Source organism: Arvicola amphibius, chromosome 7 (genome assembly GCF_903992535.2).
Source record: "Arvicola amphibius chromosome 7, mArvAmp1.2, whole genome shotgun sequence".
Taxonomy (NCBI): domain Eukaryota; kingdom Metazoa; phylum Chordata; class Mammalia; order Rodentia; family Cricetidae; genus Arvicola; species Arvicola amphibius.
Window position 1 is genome coordinate 22127587 of NC_052053.1, and position 12236 is coordinate 22139822.

At 38.4% G+C, this 12236-nt stretch overlaps 1 long non-coding RNA gene across 1 annotated transcript in view; it reads right to left on the reverse strand.

Moving 5' to 3' along the window:
• Nucleotides 1–1753: 1753 nt before the first annotated feature.
• Nucleotides 1754–12236, reverse strand: part of LOC119818840 — a 37884-nt gene continuing 27401 nt past the window's right edge. The window contains exon 4 of the long non-coding RNA XR_005286191.1: nucleotides 1754–2128. This is a non-coding gene — a long non-coding RNA (uncharacterized LOC119818840). The remainder of the gene's footprint in view (nucleotides 2129–12236) is intronic.

A 12236-nucleotide genomic window follows, 5' to 3' on the forward strand; every position in this document is an offset into this window, starting at 1 on the left:
GGGGACATTCACAGCACAAAACAGCATGAAGAAAGCCAGGAGGCACGAACATGCTCTATCCTGATTTACTAGACACATGTATGTCTGTTGCCACTGCCCTTAGATATGTTTTTCCAGGGTTTGAAGATCGACTCCCATCAGAAATTCTTCACAGAGCTCCAGGTCTCCAGTCTTGGACAAGGGTAGCCTTGGTTCTTTCTTCTGACGTTTCTAAATTCTCTAACTGTACAGTCACTGGCTGTCCCACCTCTAGCTTAAAGATAATCACTGTGTAACCACCAAACCTCTGATTATGTAGCTAATCAAATAAATTATCGTTATAATTTTATAAGCAGTCTCTTATTTTCCTCAAGAGAACCTTCCCTAGCCCATGAGGCCAGTCAAGACATGGCATAGAGGACATTGTACATGGAGGTCAGCCCCCAGAGCAGGGCGCCAGCCAGAGTGTGAAGGCAAGCGTCAGAGTAAATTTTAGAGACAGAACAGTCAACACAATAATCCTGGAGACATTCAAAGCCCTTTCAAATGTTTGCCATCCCCTAGTAACTAACTATAGACCAATTGTTAAGACGATTCTTACCGTATCACTGATGATTGCTATTTTATTTGACACAAAGCCTTGGCAAGCCATTCTGAAAAGAAATTAAAGCCAACATTTATAGCTCTCCACCACTATACTTTGTATTATATATAAATATATGTTTATAGGTTTATATTTTCAATATAAAATTTATATTATAAAATTCAATTTAAAAAGTAACTTTAAAACTTCATATTTAATTTCCCTGCCCTTCATTCTAATTCTCCACTTTCTCCTTCTTGGTTAGCCAACGTGTGAGCAGCCACCACGTCACACTCTCACCCCCTCTGATGGGACTGCCCCCCTGTAAGCATCATGTCTTTCTCGTCATGTGAGATGGAAACTTGAGAAACCAGGAGCCCAACAGGCCTTCCTTCTCTAAGCTTTTTTGCTGGGAATTCTGTCACAGTGGTGAGAAATGTGATTAGCACAAAGAAAGAGTGTTCAATCATATTACGTGGCCCTATAGATTCTATAACACGGTGACAATGCAAAGCATTATGTATGTAATGTGATTTTAGAGCAAAACCGGAAATTTGCCAATGTTAACTCATCCCCATTGGTTTATAATTAAGCTAATATCTAATGATACACTCAGATGGCCAGGCCTTACACATCTGTACAGCTCTATCAGGAAAAAAATTAAAATACCAAAAGAAAGCAGTGAATGCAAGATTAATATCAGTCAAACAAAATTTGAGGCAAAAAGTACAACAAAGAGATTATCATATAACAACAAAAGTCTTTGTATAAGTGAGTTGCAAAATCAATGAAGGCAATAAGACATAAAACTATGAAACATGAGTGACATAAGTATATCTCTACTTCTTGACATATTAACCAAAAATTGCAAAATTGAAATAGTAATAACATAATTTTTAAAAACTGATTTGTGATTATAAGTGGAATTTAGTATTCAGCAAACAATACTGAAAAAAATACTACTCCTATTTTAAAACTTCGTGGAAAAATCATAAAATTGAGCATTCATTAAGAGTAGAAAACCTCAGTGGAGTTCAAGAAAGCAGAAATTAAGCAAAGCAGAGTCTCTGACCACAGGCCATTGCAACTAGAAATTAATTTCAGCAGTGTAAACTGAAAAAAAGACAGATGATTATGAAGAAGTCATTAACAGATGACTCTTGGGACAAATCTGAAAGTCTGGGTGTTAAGGAGAGAGCGACAATGGGAACCTGATGTCATTACCAGTGAGTCACAGCCAATGCACTTGTCTGAGGCAAACTCAGAACACAAAGAAACAAAATGAACTAAGTATTTCTTTCAAAGAGCCATGAAAGAGTAGCAAAATAAATGCAACAAAGACATAAATTAAGAAGTAATTTTAAAAGGAATTAAAATAAATGATTGGCAAAATATAAAAATGAGAAATAAATGTTTGAGAGCTACATACTAGAAGCATACATTAAAGTGGTGATCCTAAAGATACATCAAAATGATCATCCACCATGATTGAGTAGGCTTCATCCCAAAGCTGCAGGAATGGTTCAATATACAAAATCAGTAAATGTGATCCATTGGCCAAACAAACTGAAAGAAAAAAAAAAAAAGATCATCTCATTAGAAGGAAAGGTCTTTGACAAAATTCAACACCTCTTCATCATAAAAGTCCTGAGGAGATTAGGGACATAAGGGACATAACTAAACATAATAAAGACCATTTACAGCAAGCCCATAACCAACATCAAATTAAATGGAGAGAACTAAAAGCAATTCCACTAAAATCAGGAACAAGACAAGGCTGTCCAGTCTTTCCATATTTATTCAATATAGTACTTGAAGTTTTAGCTGGACTGATAAGACAATTGAAAGAGATTGAGGGGATACAAACTAGAAGGGAAGAAGTCAAAGTATCACTATTTACAGATGATATAATAATACATAACTGACCCTAAAAGTTCCACCTGTGAACTCCTACATCTGATAAACACTTTCATTAAAATGGCTGAATACAAAACTAAATTTTAAAAAAAATCAGTAGCCTTCTATATACAAATGATCAATGGACTGAGAAGGAAACCAGAGATACAACACCCTTTACAATGGCCTCAAATAATATAAAATATCTTGGGGTAACTCTGACAAAGCAAGATTAAAGACTTGTATGATAAAAAACTTCAGGTCTTTGAAGAAATATATTGAAGAAGACATCAGAAAATGGAAAGATCTCCCTTGCCCATGCATCAGTAAGATTAACATAAGTAAAACTGGCCATCCTATCAAAAGCAATCTGCAGATTCAATGCAATCCCCATCAAAATCCCAACACAATTTCATTACAGACTTTGAAAGGATAATTTTCAGCTTTATATGGAAAAACAAAAACCCAAGGATAATAAAACAATCCTGTACAATAAAAGGAATTCCAGAGGTATCACCATTCCTGATTTCAGGCTGTACTACAGAGCAATAGTAATAAAAACCACATGCTATTGGCATAAAATCAGACACATTGATCAGTGGGATCAAATTGAAGACCCAGACATAAATCCAAACACATTTGGACACCTTATTTGGGTGGGAGAGAGGAGCCAGAAATATATATACTGAAAAAAAACAAACAAACCAGACAGCTTCTTCAACAAATGTTGCCGGCCAAACTGAATGCTGTGTGTAGGAGAATGCAAATAATTCCACATTTATCACCTTGCTCAAAATTCAAGTCTAAGTATATCAAAGGCCTCAATATAAAACCAGTCACACTGAATGTGTGTATTAGTTAAGATTGCTACTGCTGTGAAGAGACACCATGACCGTGACAAGTTCTTATAAAAGAAAACATTTAACTGGGGCTAGCTTACAGTTCAGAGGTTTATTGTCATCATGGCAGGTGACAGTGGCAGCATGCAGGCAGATGTGTGCTGGAGAAAGACCCGAGAGTTCTCTATCTTGATCCACAGGCAGCAACTGTGTCACACTGGGCATAGCTTGAGCACAGGATACCTCAAAACCCATCCCCAACAGTGACACAGTTCCAACAAGGCCATACCTACTCCAGCCAAATCACACTATCATAATAATGTCACTCCCTGTGGGGTCCATTTTCTTCCAAACCACCACATTCCATTCCCTGCCTCCACAGGCTTGTAGCCATATCATAATGCAAAATATGCTTTCAGTCCAACTTCAAAAGTCTCCACAGTCTATAATAGTCTCAGATTTATTTAAAAGTCTAAAGTTCAAAGACTCTACCATGATTCATGCAATCTAACTGTAATCCCCTATAAAATCAAAATAAAAAAAAAACATATCACATACTTATTACCATTCCAAAATGTAGAAAGGGGAGAGCGTAGTGAGGAAATACTGAACCAAAGCAAGGCCAAAAACCAGCTGGGCAAACTCCAAACTCTGCATCTCCATGTCTGATGGCAAAATGCTCTTCAGATCTCCAATTCTTTTCAGGTTTTTTTTTTTTTTTTTTTTTTTTTTTTTACTGTAACACACTTCTTTCTCTTGGGCTGGTTCCACTCCCTGTTAGCAGCACTCTTCAGCAGGTACCCACAGCCCTGGCATCTCCAACATCTTGGGGTCTCCATGGCAATCCAGACTTCACCTTCCCAGCTTCACAATGGCCTTTCTGGGTCTTCATGAAGGGACACCCCTGACACATGCCTGGCCTCCGCAGCTCTTCTTAGTCACAGAGGAAGATTTCATGTCACTTTCTTCTATCCTTGACTCTAAAGCCAGAACCATGTGGCCAAAGCTGCCAAGTTCTGCTGTTTGTTGGGACCGGACCATGGCTGGCCTCCTTGTTCAATACATCTTTACTAGCTTTCTGTTTAAAATGTTTCCTTTACTGCCTAAGCATGGCTGTCCTGAAACCAGATCTGTAGACCAGGCTGACCTAGAAATCACAGAAATCCTCCTGTCTCTGCCTCCCAAGTGCTGGGATTAAAGGCGTGCGTCACTACCACCTGACCCTGGTACCCAACTTCTGTCTTAAGGTTTCTACTACCGTGAAGAGACACCATGACCATGATAAACTCTTGTGAAGGAAGACATTTAATTGGGGCTAGCTAATGGTTCAGAGTTTTAGTCCATTATCATAATGGCAGGTGGAAATGGTAGCATGCAGGCAGACATAGTGCTGGAGAAGGAGCTGAGAGTTGTACATCTTGACCCATAGGCAGCTACTGTGTCACAATGGGCATAGAAGGAACATATGAGACTTCAAATCCTGCCCATACAATGACACACTTCTTCCAACAAGGCCATATCTACTCCAACCAAGCCACACTTCTTAATAGTGTCACTCTCTATGGGGGCTATTTTCTTTCAAATCCCCACAACATGTAGAAGAAACAGTGAGGAAGAGCCTTGAATGCCTTGGCACAGAAGTAGACTTTCTCAACAGAATATGAATAGTGTGAGTACTACAATCAACTATTAATAAATGTAGCCTTGTGAAACTGAAAAGCTTCTGTAAGGCAAAGGACACTGTCAATCAAACAAAGCGGCAGTCTACAGAATGGGAAAAAACTTTTTAAATAACTCCACATCAAAGAGAGGATGAATATCAAATATATATATATATCTCAAGAAAATAAATAACAAAAAACAAATAATCTAAAAATGGGGTACATATCTAAACAGAAAATTCTCAGATGCTGGGAAACACAGAAATGCTCAACATCCTTAGCCATAGGGGAAATGCAAATCAAAACTATTTTGAGATTCCATCAAATACCTGACAGAATGGCTAAGATCAATAACACAAGAAACAAATGGTAAGAATGTAGAACAAGGGGAACACTCTTCCATTGCTAGTGGAAGTGTAAACTTGTACAACCACTATGGAAATCAGTGTGGTGGTTCCTTGGAAAATTGGGAATCAGTTCACCTCAAGACCCAACTATACCATTCCTGGGCATATACACAAAGCATATTCTATCCTACCACAGGAACACTTGCGCAACCATGTTCATTATGGCGTTATTCGTAACACCACGGGAAACAGCCTATTTATCCCTCAATCAAAGATTTAATAAAGAAAATGTGATATATTTACACAATGGAGTATTACTCAGTTATTTTTTTAAAATGTCATGAAATTTGCAGACAAATATATAGACCTAGCAAAATTCATCCTGAGTTAAGTAACCAAAACTCAGAAAGACAAATATAGTATGTATTCATTCATAGCTAGATATTAGCTGTTAAGTAAACAACAACCAAGCTACAATCTGTAGACCCAGAGAAATTAGGGGAAAGAGAGGTGTGGAGTGGAGGTGGGGGTGGTGCATGGATCTCCCTGGGAAAGGGAAATAGAATAGATTTTAAGGGTGAACTGGGAGCAGGGGAATGGACTGGGAAGGATCAGGTGAGGGGGCAGGATAGAAGGAGAGAATTCAGAGAGAGACGACTAGAATTGGGGGAGGTGCTTAGGGGCTGGTGTGAAAATCTAGAGCAGTGGAAGCTTCCTGAAGTCTATGAAAGTGATCCTAATGAGGACACCTTGTAATGGGGACTGCATAGTCTCAACTGGTCATCTCTTATAGCCAGGCAAGACTTCCAGGGGATGAACTGGATTGCGTTCGATTGAGTTGTTGGTCAAAATAGTCCCATGGTAATCTCCAAACATCCCAGGCTGATGCTAAGACAAATGGTTGCTCTCTGCAAACTGACATCAAGACCCCATTGCCTAGGACAACATTCACACATCCCACTGAACATGGAGAAGTTTATCTGCATGAAGCTTTTACCCAGGCACAGAAACATACACATAAACTAAAGATAATAAGTCCCAAACAAATAACATGACAAAAATGATTTAAAATTATAATTTTCAATAGGATGAACATTCATTGATGAATTGAATAAATGGTAGATAGATTACTGGGCAGCGGACAGATGAATGGATGGGTGGTAACTCTCTCTTAAATGTAGCTGTGATCCTTGGCCTTATAGTGATATGAAGTCAGTCTATGTTACATTGGACCATTTATCAAAAAATGTTAATAATAAATATAGATACAAAACAAATCCAGAATCTGGCCACTTCTAACCTACTGAATGATCTCTTAGTTGATGCCCTTGTCTCCTGCAGATTACTTTCCACACAACCACCAGAGAATTCCTTTGAAAGTATAAGTTATAGTATGCCATTTCTGTTTATATCCTTCCAATTACATTCCATTTTCTTTCATAGTAAAAGTCAAAGCTATTGCCATGGTTCATCTCTAAGCACTTAACATGATCTGTTTGGTACCCAAAGACAGCACATACCCAATGGTTTGTATACACTCCTTATTTGCTCCCTGTCCTCCTTGTAATTCCTTAATGAGGAGAGGAAGCAGGCTTCTACCTCAAGGCCTTCTTTTGTCCTGGCTATTCCTCTTCCTGAAAGCTCTTAGCTCAGATCAAGCAAGAGCTCACTCTCAGGCACATCCACTCTTGTCTGATTTATGCTCCATCCAAAGCATTTCACCATCTGACCGAGTATATACTTTATTTTATTATCTATCTGCCCCCTTACCAATGTATAAACTCTGCAGGGAGTTGACTGTCCATTTAGTCTTGTATAACCAGTGCTTAGAATGGTGCCTAGTATAGACAATGTTCCCAATGAAAGCAAATTACAAGGTAGAGCAAAAGAATTTTAAGAGTGGACACTACAAAACTCAACAATTTGCAAAAAGAAACAACACACAGAGATAGCTATCTAAATTATTTTTAAATTTATTTTCTTCATTATTAAAAAAACATAAAGAGGGATTAGACTTATTGGTTTTATACTTTAAAATTCTTGATATATTAATTGTTAGTATTAAAAGTAAGAGCAAAATATAGCATTACCATTACCAATCCTGCTTAAGTTGATACAAGTGACCCAGAAGGTAGCTCGGTCATATGTTTAAAAACATTTTTAAATTGTTCTTTTCCTTTGGCTCTGTTTCTGAGGAATCTGTTGTAAGGGTGTTGGTGAAGAATATTCCAGAGGAATGGGCTGCAGACATAGTCCCCCTTGCAGGGTTTGGAGTCATCTGTAACAGCAGCAAAGGGAAGTTTTCCCCCCGGCCTGCGGTCAGGAGAACCTGTGTCAGCTGCAATGCTACTCAGTGAGAACTGAGTAGACTCAGAATTGAAGAAGAGAACATGAAGAGAACATGAACAAAAAGCTGGAGGCCATCACTAATTATCCCAGTGTGTAGGGATGACAGCTTATTTTATATAAAGCTTTCCTTACAATGCAATTTCTCTACCCTAAGTGTGATTTTAAAATAAATGATAAAAATTAATTTGCTTTCCAAAGAGGGGGAAATAAGGGACTGGGTAGATGATGGATAAAGCTCTTGTCATGCAAGTGTGAGGACCTGAATTGGAATTCCTTAGAAGCCACACAAACCAGGGTGACATCGTGTGCCATGTGGAATCTGAGTGCTCCTATGGTGAGACAGGAGAGAAGGCAAAGGCAGAACAACCAACCCTTCAAAGCTTGTGGACCATGGCGTGAGCTAATCAAACAACAGACAACCAACAGAAAGGCAACATTGTCCCAAAGAAGGTGAAAGACCTTGACCAAGATAGATGTGGGGGTGTGCTCTGCACACGTGCACGCGGGGGCACACACACACACACACACACACACACGAGAAACTAAATGACACTGATCTAATGATATTGAGACAAGTAAAACTATATAAAGACTAGCAATAGGCTTTCTAGAAAGGTTATGAACTTACATGTGATATCAATAAAATATTTCAATTTAGAATTAAACTAGAACTCAGGCTGCAAAAAAATTCTCTAACTATTTTGAGAATTTGGGTTCAAAATGGTACCTGAACACACGGATTTTTCTCTTTACCATCTTGAAACACGTTAAAATAGAAATGGAGGATTTAAAAAAAATAAGAAAGTATAATTTCCTAGGAAGGAGACAGGTTAGAGGGATTTTTAGCTAGTTAATAAGTTATTTCTCCAAATTTCTGGAAAATGAAAAATTGATTAAAAGGTGTCTCCCGATAAATGGAGGAGGGGAAAGAGAAACAGCCTTGAGTCCACATGGAAGTGGCCACAGCCAGGAAAAGGGCAGATAGTGGAACCCAGGAGAAGCTGTGGACTCTTAGGTACCAACAGCAGCGAGGATCCGTGAGTCTTAGGAGTAAAGCTTGCAGCACTAAGGAACAGCTACTAATTACATCGTCCCTTTACTGGGGCCTCCCTAGGTGTCGGCTAATTGTGCTCATAACGCTCTCTCCATGTTTGCCAGCTGAGCACAAGTGTTATGCTCTGCGAGACGGAGGCAGAGGTGCACGCGCTGCCTGCCCAAGGTCACGCTGTCCGTCTACATTACCAGTGATATCTGAACCCTTACCTGTCAGACCACTGCTTCACGCTCTCTGTCACTGTAGACAGACAGAGAGCTGTGCCTTGAAGGAAAAGATGACTTCAACAGACAATATTTCATTCAAAATTCTAGAGAAGATTAGAATTTTAAAATAAGAAAAAGAATGATTACAAGATATATGAGCTCTTGAAATTTTCAAATGTAATTTCAAAAATGCTCACCCCCCCCCCCCAATAGAAGGATAAACCACACAACTTCTTTCTAAAAATGCAGAACACAGAGAGCAGGGCACATAGCAGAGCGTCAAAAAAGGCCACACCCATCTGACAGCACAGGAAACTTAGAAAACGGCGAAAGCAGTGGCATGAAGATAACAAAAGGAACTGTTTAACTACCTTCTAGAACCAAAATAAGAAGTGTGTCTTCATACAGTAAAATGGCTGGCCTGAGGAGGACCAAAACCCAGACAACTGGAGCCTAACTTCTGAACCAAATATAATTCCAAAGGCTTCCAAAGAGAAGAAGACGCAACAGAAGCCTGAACACCAGGCAGGTACCACGATTCTCATCGGCAACTCTTAAGATAAGATTAGAAAAATGGCCTTCAGTTGATTAAAAGAATATTTTTACAGTGTTGTATCAATCCAGATTTTCCAGAAAAAGCAGCATCCATAGAAGATGCAGGATGTATAGAAGACAGACAGAAAAATATATGGATACACAGAAACACACATAGATATATAGGTATACAGATGATAGAGATAGAAGAATAGATACGTACAATACATATATAGATGGTTTTGATAGATACATAGATGATAGAGTTGCACATAGCACATATACGTGCATGCATAAACATATGATAGAGATTCAAACATGCACACTCATACATGTATGCACATACCAATGATGGAGATAGACAGACAATAGGTAGAGGTCAGCGTGGAGGCTTGGTGGGTAAAGATGCTTTGTACCAAGCTTGATTAGCAGAATTTGATCCCCAAACTCACATGGCGGAAGGAGAGAACTGATTCCTGCAAGTTGTTTTCTGACCTCTACACATGTGATACACACTCACTCACAAATACTCACACATAGTAAATAAGAAAGTACACTTGATCTTCGCTAAAAAGTCAAGAAGTAATTAAAAATTAGATAAATGATAGATAGATAAATGATAGATAGGTAGATAGATAGGTAGATAGATAGATAGATAGATAGATAGATAGATAGATAGATAGATAGATAGGTAGGTAGGTAGATAGATAGATAGATAGATAGATAGGTAGGTAGGTAGGTAGATAGATAGATAGATAGATAGATAGATAGATAGATAAATAGTTGTAGATGTGTGAGTAGGTAGTTTAAAATTGGCACACAGTGTATTAAACAGCAAGTCTAGCATTTGAAGACAGGACCAGCAGACTGGAAAATGAGGCAGGAGTCATAGATGCTACAGTCTTGGGGTCCACTCCCTTTTTGCTCTTAAAGTCTTTTTGCTGACTTTATAAAGGCCTCCCCGATTGTTGAGAGTAATCTCTTTTTCTTAAAGTAAAGCTTTAAATAAAGCCCACTACAAATGTAAAGAATGTCTTCACAACACATACAAGGCCACCCCTATGCTGTTTTTATGCTGTGGTAAAGCCTCAACCAACTGTGAAGTCCAACCAGCCACCTGAACCACACTGGCCTTCATCTTCCCTCGACTTCTTTTGTTCCTGTTTTTAAGATGAGCAAGCACAGGATAGGGGCTGGAGAGATGGCTCAGGGGTTAAGGGCACTTCTTGTTCTTGCAGAGTGTCAGCAGAACATGGTCCAGGAATGGAGTCCTGTGAGGAGAAATCTGAGTGCTTGTGAGAAAACTTCAAGAAAACAGGACAAGAATTTCTTGTGACCTCAGTTTCCTCAAAAGCATGAAATTGTTTATGGAGTGTGTTTTTACGCTTCTCCCAGGTGTAGCAGATAGGAGTGGGTTTACTTCAGATTATTCATTACAACTGACTATTGCTATTTGTTTATATGCATCTGTGGGAAAACGTGCTTTTTGTTATGTGTGGCTTGTCCTTGTGATTCCTCTTAACCCCCAAGCTATAAATTGTCTGATGCTCTCAGTAAAGTTGGCTGTTGCATGAGACTTTAGTCTGACTCATTTATCAACTTCATTTTCTCAGGTCCCATGACCTATTTAGAGCTGTAAACACAAAGGACCCAGATTTGGTTCCCAGCAACCTCATGGTGGCTCAACCTGTAACAACAGTTCCAGGGGATCCTATGCGCTCTATTTAACCACTAAGAGCACCAAGCATACATATATTGCATACATATTCATGCATACACATGCGCAAAAACAACCTATACATGTAAAATACAATAAAATACTTTTATTTTTATCAAAACTGTATATTTACAAAAAAATAAAATAAATAAATAGGATAAACTTCACCATGGTAGTGTGTGAAAGTTCACACTTTCTCTTGTCTTTGCCATTCTCTCCTTTTTCTTTTTCTCTTCTCCTTCCCCATGGGAGTCCCCCTATGCGTGAGGTAGTATCTCACCATGGGCTTTTTCTAATTACACTGATTACTGAATAACACTGAACACCTTTTCATGCACTTCTTGGAAACCAGAATATGTTCTTTGAGTAAATGTGCATTCAAAAGCCATATTGTATTTATCTGTCTTTAGACTTAGAATTGTCTTTTTATTGTTGATTTACAAGAGATTTTTATATTTTCAGACTTTTACCAGAGACATGATTTTAAAATATGCCGTTCCACGGGTTGTTTTTCATCCTCTTGATAGCATGCTTGGAGGAGTTAAACCTTTTGATTTTGATAAAACCCAATTTGCTTTTCTTTGGTTACTTGTACTTCCAGTGTTTTGTCTAAGAGGTGCATAGTGTCACAGTTTAGCTCAGGTTTCTCCTGAGAGTTATATACTTTTATATTTTATCTGGGTCTTTAGTGTGTTTTGAATTAAATTTTATACGTGAAGGAAATTAAAAGCAAAAGTTCATTCTCTTGCAAGTAGATATCCAGTTGTTTCAAAAAATTACTGAAGGTCTTCTTTCTTAGGAAATGGTCTCAGTATTGCAATCAGTTGGCCCAGAGAGAAATGAGTTTTGGCTTCCGCTCATAATTATAATTCACCAATATCTTATGCATCATTGTGCTGACTTGATGACTATCATTCTGTAAAAGTTTTGAAAATGGAAAGTGCAAGACATCCAATTTTGGTGGGCTTTTTTTCATTATTGGTTTATATTTCTTTTTTTTAGGCTTGCCAATTTGAATGAATCTGAGATATGGCCTCTCGTGAGGAACAGACAAATCTTTGATGCACACTA